This window comes from Crocodylus porosus, unplaced genomic scaffold (assembly GCF_001723895.1).
Source record: "Crocodylus porosus isolate Cpor-Errol unplaced genomic scaffold, CroPor_comp1, whole genome shotgun sequence".
NCBI lineage: Eukaryota > Metazoa > Chordata > Crocodylia > Crocodylidae > Crocodylus > Crocodylus porosus.
This window is the reverse complement of record NW_017728927.1, coordinates 581,394-590,384: the sequence shown is the minus strand read 5'-3', so window position 1 is coordinate 590,384 and position 8,991 is coordinate 581,394. Positions and strand designations below refer to the sequence as shown.

The 8,991-nt window shown below is 47.1% G+C and overlaps 1 protein-coding gene across 2 annotated transcripts in view; it reads left to right on the top strand.

Moving 5' to 3' along the window:
• CYTH3 (cytohesin 3) overlaps positions 1 to 8,991 on the top strand; it is a 92,670-nt gene that overhangs the window by 62,309 nt on the left and 21,370 nt on the right. The window lies entirely within an intron of this gene.

Sequence of the window (8,991 nt, the reverse complement as noted above, 5' to 3'; positions counted from 1 at the left end):
TCCCCTGATCATGCGAGTGGCCCTCCTCTGGACCCTCTCCATGTTGTCCACATCCCTCTTGAAGTGCGGCACCCAGAACTGGATGCAGTCTTCACTCTGAGGCTCATTCTCTTAGGTGTCAAATGTCAGTAGTCTGAAGATGGGATGCCAAGGCCCACCCCTGCCCCTCCCCCTCCCTCTCCCGTGGGGTGCATGAGATAGGCTGATTGTATGCCCTTGGTCCATGGTGGCCTTGGGGACCCTTCCCGGGGGATGGGAATGGGGATGGGGACCCCTCAGGGAGAAGGAGGACAAGGGACCCGGGTGGGATGAGACAAAGGGAGGGACTGAAAGAAAGAGAAGGAGGGACCTTTGTTACTCTCAAGTCTTTGCTTTTGTATTTTCCTTCCCCCTTGATGACTCCTGATTACTCTTTATCTGTGGCTATATCTGGTTAGTTGTTTCTTTGTGGTCACATGTCCACGTAGCCTTCCAGGCCTTCTCTTAATTTGGTCTGTTCCCCCAGAACCAAGACACAGTCCCCCTGCTCTGCTCTGGGGCCTTGTAGCTGGTGTCATGTATCTCATATTATGGGCAGCGTGGTACATACTTCCTTGGTTCCCAGGCTTTGTGTCCCTGTTGTGTTAGACAACCTGTCTGCCTTGAAGGCTGTGATCTCGTGTTATGGGAAGCTCCCTCAATTCTCAGGCTGTGTCTGTCTGTTGGCCTTGTCCTACTAGATAACCTGTCTGCTTCCAGGGCTGTGATGCAGTTTCAGTGTGAGACTCAAGCTCTTAGAAATCAGTTAACCCCTGCTGACCACCTTGAACCCTTATAATGCATATATCTATATGTATAAACCAGTTCCCAAAGAACAGACCTTTAAATGCCATTTCCAAGCCAACAGTGCCAGAATAAAGGCTTTGTCCCAGGAGATACTGGCATCTGTTTTTATGTCAGGGAGAGCTCACAGCCTGGCAGGCTTTTCCCTGGAATGACTGGCAATTAACTTAAATGAACCTCTTCTAACTTGCAGGTTTACATAGTAGTGTCCTGGGAAAAAAGTGTTAGCATACTTCACAGGTACTTGAAGAGGGGTAATGGACTGGTAGGATACTGGAACAAAAAGTTTCCTTCTGGGAGAAATGTAATGTCTGCTTACACCTGACAGTTATTCCCTTGTAAATGAGAGACCTTGAAAAATATGGATATCTTTTGACAGTATAATTCATTGCCTACCTTATCATAGTTCATGACTTTGAAAAATATCAGGTAGCCTTTACTTGGTTCTAGTGCAAGATATAGTACCACACAGTTTGTGAAGGTTTCAGAATCACATTTGAACAGTCTTCTGGTGTGATGCCCTTCTCAGACAATAAATGATTCATGGGGTTAATAAGCAGATAATGAAAAAATTGCTTATCGTGAAAAAGGGTAGTGCCTAGCCTAATGGTAGTGAGCTGTTTTTATTTAAGCATTATCATCTGCCCTGCCCACAGACATCCCATTAACATTAATGGATGTTAAGTAGGTATCTCAAGTGGAGAATGCATCTTAGCCTCCATCACAGACAGTACAATAAATATGTAGGTTTATTCTAATGCACTCCAGAAATTGTTTTTTAAAATAATACACCACAACAAAATGGAATCACTGTTAAAAATTGTAAACTAAGTTTTGGTTCTGTTTTCCCTTTTTATTGAAAAAAACTACACACATGGGCTAGAGACAGCAGTTACATATAAACTGGTTTAAGTGAGCGGAAACTGGTTAAACCTGTAACAGAACGGAAGTTCAGTGCACATAAACCAGTTTCAAAATGGCCGAAACCAGTTTGAGATAAATCTGGTTGAATGAGGTCAAACCAGTTTTTGGAACTTCTGTCCCAGACCTGTTCCTTGTTTAAGTTAAACTGGACAGCATCCTGATATGCTTTCCAGCCCTGGGCTGGGGTGTGCTCTCAGCTCCAGCCAGGGCAGGGGAGGGGACATGGCCAGATGCCGCCCCCCTGAGACAAAGGGAGCAGGGAAGAGATTTATTCCCCTCTGCCTGCCCTGTCCCACCAGCATGGACCCAGCCAGGGTCTGTCAGGTGGTGGTGCTGCAGAACCCTCCCTGCCAGGCATTTCGCCCCGTTTGCTGCTCTAGTGGCAGGGGGCATGGGCAGCCCCAGTAGAAGTGAAGTTAGCAGAGACTGGGGGTTTAATTTCTCCCTCTGTCCCCTGTCCCAGTGTCCAGCTGGGTCTTCCTGGATGGGGTGGAGCAACCCGTGTCAGGGTCCCTCACCTCTTGCTGCTGCAGGGCAGGGGCGGGGGCACGGCCAGGTGCCTCCTGGCATGGCCCCCTGAGGCAAAGCGGGCAGGGAGGGGATTTATTCTCCCCAACATACCTCTCCTCCCAGGTCTGCCTGGCCAGGGCAAAGCAGCCCCTGTCAGGCATTTTCCTCGCATTGCCACTGGAGCAGCAGCCAACCTTGGCAGTAGCTTAAAGCGAATTGGGCAGGGAGGGGGTTTAATTACCTGTCTGTGACCCACTGGCATGGACCTGAGCTGGAGTCTGTCTAGCTGGGGTACAGCAGCACATTTCGAAGTCGCTTCCCCATTGCTGCTGCAGCAGCAGGGGTAGAGGCATGGCCAGAGGCCAGCCAGCATGGTTGCCTGAGGCAAAGGGGGCTGGGAGGGGATGTATTTCCTCATCTGTCCTCTCTTCCCCAGGGGGAATGTAGCCAGGGTCTGCCAGCTCCAGCTGCCACCTCTGCTGCTCACTCCCTGCATGGGGCGAGCAGAGGAATAAGCCCCCTTCATGCCTCCTTTGCCAAACAGTGGAAGGAGGGGGGAACAAACCCCCTGCCCCTGCCACTGGAGTAGCGAGGGACCCTGATGGGCCAGCAGCCCCCTGTGATGGTATCTTGGGGAGCGCAAGCCTCTAACTGGTGGTGGGGCTGCACTGCCACAGACTGCGCAGGGTGAGCAACAGCAGCGCTGCTAGTGAGTCTGGGGGCAGGGGTATGGTCACCCCAAAATTTGGCTTAGCCCTTAGCCACCCCTTCAAGCCCCACCACCACCGCCACTTGACTTGCACAGGCTGTGGCAGCTCTGCCTGCTCCACTCCAGTGGATAGCACAGCCCCCCTCTGATGGAAAGAGGCTTGTGCTCCCAGGACACCTCCACCCCGTTGCCAGTCCAGCAGCAGGGGTGGGGGACATGGCCAGACACCAGCCAGCATGGCCCCCTGAGGGGAAGGTGGCAGGGAGGGGTTTATTCTACCTTCCGTCCCCTCTCTCCATGGGGGATCCCAGCTGGGGTCTGTCTGGCTGAGCGTGAGTGGCAGATGCTGTGGCTGGGGATGGCAGACCCTGGCTGTGTTCCCCTGGGGTGAGAGGGGATGGAGGGGGGAATAAACCCCCTCCCTGCTCCCTTCCTGTCAGAGAGCCATGCTTCCACCCCTGCTGCTGGATCGGTGAGGTGGGGATGGTGTCCCAGGGAGCGCAAGCCTCTTCCCAGCAGGTCTGTGCTGTGGGCTGGAGTGGGACTGTGCTTCAGTAGAGGTGGCAGCAGGGCTCAGAGGGGTGGCTATGGGAGCTAAGCTGAATTTTGGAGTGGTTTTAGACCCCTATGGCCCTCCTAGCACTGCTGCCGCTTGCCCCCTGCAGACGGTGGCAGCTTTGCCCACTTGGCTCCTGCCTGCAGTGCAGCCTGCCCACTGGGAACAGGCCTGTGCTCCCCAGGACACCATGACAGGGGTTCCTGTCTTCCCTTGTTGCTCAGTGGCAGTGTCAGGGGTGGGGGGTGTGGCCAGATGCTGAGGTTTATTTCCCCTCCTTTCCCCCTTCGCCTCAGGGAGCCATGCTGGATGGGTTTATTCCTCCCCCTTCCCCGAGAACCCCAGCCGGGGTCTGCTGGGCTGGAGTGAGCAGTGAAGGTGGTGGCCAGGACTGGCAGACTCTGACTGCGGTTCCCCAGTGGGAGAGGGGACAGAGGGAGGAATAAACCCTCTCCCTGTCTCCTTCGCCTTAAGGGAGCCATGCCGGCTGGCATCTGGCCACAGCCCAGGCAGTGGCATCAGGGAAGCCATAGGTGCATAGCCCCGTGTGCCAAGCATAGGGCACTACCCCAGTGGCTTCCCTGCCGCCGTTTGCCTGCCCAGTGGCTGACCAAAGTTTGGTGGTGTGGGCAGCACCTACTAGTATGGCTAGGGCAGGCCCCCTGACAGTGATGGTGGTGGAGAAGCCTCAGGGGTAGTGCCCCACGCCTGGTGCCTGGCACATGGGGCTGTGCTGTGCTGCTGCTGAGTGCAAATCAGTTCAGTCTACACAGGTTAGACTAACCTGCAAAGATTGCATCAGTTCAAGCTTTGGCTTTTTGAATGCGTGTCCCTAGCCATAGACAAAAGCTGTGGCTTTTTCCTGGCTCAGATGCCAGTCCTCACTTTGGCACCACTCCCATAAACTGACAGACTTTGGCATATCCCCTTTGAGTTCATCTGTAATCTGTTTGCAGGATTAGGGATTTTGCTTGTGGCTGTGTTTCCCTTTGGAGTTAATGAAAGATTCTTCCCTACGGCAACATGGTGCGCATTATATTAACATTTACAAAGCTTTTGTAAATGCAGGAGAATTTGATCTCTGAGAATCATTAGACTTTATTTTGGATATTTCAACCAGCAGTAATAAAAACACAGACTTTTTATGAATAGCTATGTGTTCACTGTATCTTCATTGTCTATAACTGCATAACTGCGGTGGAGTTTATGTAAAGAAGGCCATGTTTATTTTTAAGAGAAGTTTATTATTCTGATCATTTTCTCAGGGCCAAATCCTGGAAATAGTCCTTATTAACACATTTATTATTGACTTCCACTGAGGTCAGCATTGACTTTTTGCATGAGTAAGCATTTGCAGTTCCTATCCACATTCTGAAAATCTTGTTTTGATATTTCTACATCTCAGCTTGTCCGTTTTAAAGTAATTAAAAGATATAGGTTAAATTTCAAGCATCAGTTGTAACAGAGCTAAGCTATAACTTGTATCAGTAGCAACACTAGGGCTGGATGAGGGGGGTGTGAGCCCCAAGCGCTAAGTGGGGTGGGGGTGCCAGAATGAGGCGTGGGGGAGCGGGGCTAGAATGGTGGCAAGAGGCTGGAGATGGGCCCCTGCACAGGGCTGGGGCACAAATCCTCTTGTCAGCTTCACTTTCCCTCCTCCGTGGGAGATGCTGCTGCTGCTGCTGGGGAGGTGCCCAGCCAACAGGTACTGGTTTAACTCTTGTCACAGCTGCTGCTGGATTAAGGCTTTTACAGTCTCATCCTACATACAGTTTTGCAGCGCCTGTGAGAACATTAACTCCATAGCTGTTGGGGAGTGAGGCTGATGAGGGGAGTCCTGTACTGCTCCAAGAGGCTAGAACCTACAGCCCCATGCTGGGTATGCCTTTGGGTGAGCCCAGGCTGTGGTAGATAAAACTCTGCCCACCCTCCACAATAAAGGTTAAATGATGACCAGGAATGAATACTGAAGTCCATAAAGCGACAAGCAAAATGTTGGGAGAACTGAAAATACAAAGATATTGTTGCATAGCTGGAACTTAGCCACAAAATAGCTAGCTTAAAGTACAATTGAAGTAAAAAAGAAAATGTTAAAAGCATGTTTATTTACAAATTTGCCTTCTCAGTGCATGTCTTACCTGTTTTCATTACTGTTGTGCACTGTGGTTGTATGAGTGCTGCTATTTCAGTATAGCTACAGGAAAACTAAGTGGATGTTAATCTTTCTTTTGCCTCATAACTAGAAGTGTTGCCAGTAACAGAATCTCTTTATTGGTGAAGGAGGACTAAGAAATAAATATTACAGCTTGATTTTTAGAATATGGATGGAGGTTTCAGAGCTGTCAGGTTTGGATGAAGAAGCCAGGTTGAACCGGCCTGGAAGTAATCTTTTGAATTGTTAGTTTCCTATGATCCTGTAAACACTTATTCATGTGAATCGTTATGCTGGCTTATATAAAAATAAGAAGGTTTTTAGCAGTATGGGACCCTGAAAGAAAAAAATCCACCATGAAATTTCAAGTTGGTTTAATATTTTAAGTTGGTTTTTCTGCTGCTGTGGCTGCACTGTAAGTGGAAGCATTTCATGATTAATACTATACAAATGTCAGTATCAGGTCAAGTCTGTGGAAGAGATGTAGCCATCTTTAGTAAGGTACTATATCTAGTATCCAAAGATTCTGAAAACAATTTCTTAATGTTCCTTTCAGTAATGAGATTTTGTATGCATTCTAATAATATAGCTAGGATACAAGTACACAAGTCAAAGTATCCTATTTATTTGGAGCATAATTTGGTAAAATGCAAATAAAAAGACTGACCTGTATTATAATGTTACAACAGTTTTTATCTGGATAAATCACACTGATGGTAACAATGAAAATAAAAGAACGGATATATATGCAACCAAACATGCTGTGAACAGAAGGGGGAGTACATTTTGTCGATTAAAGGTTCCTTTTATGTGGATAATGTTTTGCTTGCTTCCAACCTTAGTACAGCTAAAGTATTACAGTTCTAAAACTTGTCCAAAACTACAGAAGTACTAAACAAGCAGAAAAGCCTAGCTTTAGAATATACGGAAATATATTATAAATTGCTCCATGTTTATACCTTTATAAATAAGACCAGTGCTTAATCGTTAATACCAAAGTAGCCCTACTGAGTGCCTTTTTAATTAAGCTATTACATTAGTTTACTTTATATAGGGGCACTGAAATACAGCTGCCCTGGTATTTTGTGTGTTGTTCAACTTGATATGAGTCACTTTTTCTCCCTTTGGCAGGGCTCATATGGTGTTTAAAATAACTTCCTAAATAATGAATAGTTTGCTTTTAAAGTATGTAAATGAATGTGAGGTTTGGTTTGTTCAGTCAGTCAGTGACATAGCAGACAACTCCATAACACCAACTTGTTGATGTGTGGAGGTTGATCTACAACATTTTACTTCAGTGATGTGTCCACAGCACACCCTGAGAATCATAAACCGTCATGATTCTAGTATAGCTGTCTCTGGTGGTTGTGAGAGTAAAATATGGATATAGAGATGTAGTCTAAAGTCAAGTAGAAGGCAGGGCTGATCTATACCTTACAGATGAACCAAGGTAGGTATTACAAGCTTTTGTAGGGTGGTGCTTGCTTCAACAGATGCTGTGAAGAACATGCACAAACCAGTGTATAAGGAGAGAAATTGGAATAGAAAATTCAGGGAGGGGAGAGAGAGAAAGTGGGGAATGCAGGGGGTGGGGACAGTGCTGGGAGAGGGACCAAGCAATAAACCTACAGGAACAGTCACAAAAGCTAATGTAGGTAATGGGATAATAATCCATAGTCCCTGTTTAAATCTTATTAACACAATCCAGTCTTTAGATAGTATCTTGTTCTGCACTGGTCCATTCACAGCAGTTTCTAAAGGTTTGCTGCCTAAGAACAGTTACGCTCAGATTAGCAATAGAGAAAAACAGAAATTTTAAAGCCTATATAGTTGTTTTTTTTAAGTTTGAACATTCAGTGTAATGATTCCTAAGACTGGAATAAGAATGCAATGCAATTTAAGTCACTTTCTTCTTTTTTCAACCTGTTTCTTTTATGGTCTGTACTTTGGTTACAGGGTTCCCTAATAGTTATGGACCTACCAAAATCACAAAATCCAACATTGCCCACAAAAGAAGGCAATGAATACAAAATCCACAAAAAGAAAATAAAAGAAAGAAAACTTATTGAAAATAAAATCTTAGCTCCCCAGAGGGAGCCAGCAATCCGTGTGGCTCTGCAGTCCAATAGCACAGCTCATCAGGGGTGAGGGGGAAGGGAGAGGGGGAGGGGCTGCTGGCAAACAGGGGAGCCCAAGATGGCTGCCACCCCTGCCCCTCACCACTGATTGGCTGTGAGGGCTGCATGTCGTGTGGTCTCAACCCTCTACACCAATCAGCAGTGAGGGGCAGGGCTGCATGATGGACAACTCTCACAACTGGTCAGTGGTGAGGTGTGGGGCTACCAGGGACCCTTGGTAGTCTCCGTCCCATGATCTGCCCACAAAATCACTGGGCTGCTTCTGACTTGGGTAGTTCCCTATTGATAGCTGATATGTGTATAAAAGCCAGTATGTTGATTTAGCATACTTTGTTTCTTTTTTGTGGGAGAAAGCAAAGGGAAGAATATAGTTATTCCCTGGTGAGGTTTTGCTGAGGAAATACCATTGTCAGAAGTTACAAAAGAGCATATAGCATAGGTGTATTGCTGAACATATACATGCACTTGTGCACTCAACAGTATTTACAGTCATTCATCAAAGTATTTCCTATTTTAAGAGAGGTGTAACAATAATAATTATTCTTCAAAGGAAGTTAATGTTTCCAGGTGACATAGATAAACAACTTTAAAATTGGTGCAGGCCCATTATGAAAGAAGGCAGCTGCAGCACTTTCTAGTCCTGCCAGATTAACTTTCACTTTGGCAAATGTAGGAGGTGAAATTTGCACAAAATCTTAAGATATCCCCCAAATAAATGCACATTTTGAATATTTTATTCATGATATTGATGAGGAATATTTTACTGATGGTACTAGCCAATTGCCCGTCAGGAATGACGGTGTGTTTCAGGGAGTGTTTACATGGCCCCCAACCCTGCTTACCCTTTGGGGCTGGCCATGTAAACAGTCCTGCCACCACTGCCGCCTCCTCCTCCAGCCTCCAGTGCGGCAGCTCCCTCCCCCATGCTGACCTCTGCCTCCATCCCCAGAGCAGTGGGGCTCCCACCCCCCTGCTTGAGGAAGCGGAGCCTGCGCAGCCAATTGCCACTGACCCTTTCAGTGGCACATGCACAGTTGCCCAAAAGTGTTACAGACAGACAGATGCACAGACAGGCAGACTGAGTCCTTTATTATATTAGAATATTTGTCTGCTCAGTTTCTTATTTTCTTTCTGTTTTTGGAAAAGTGTGAAACTTGTTAATTGAAGCAGTGTTAACATT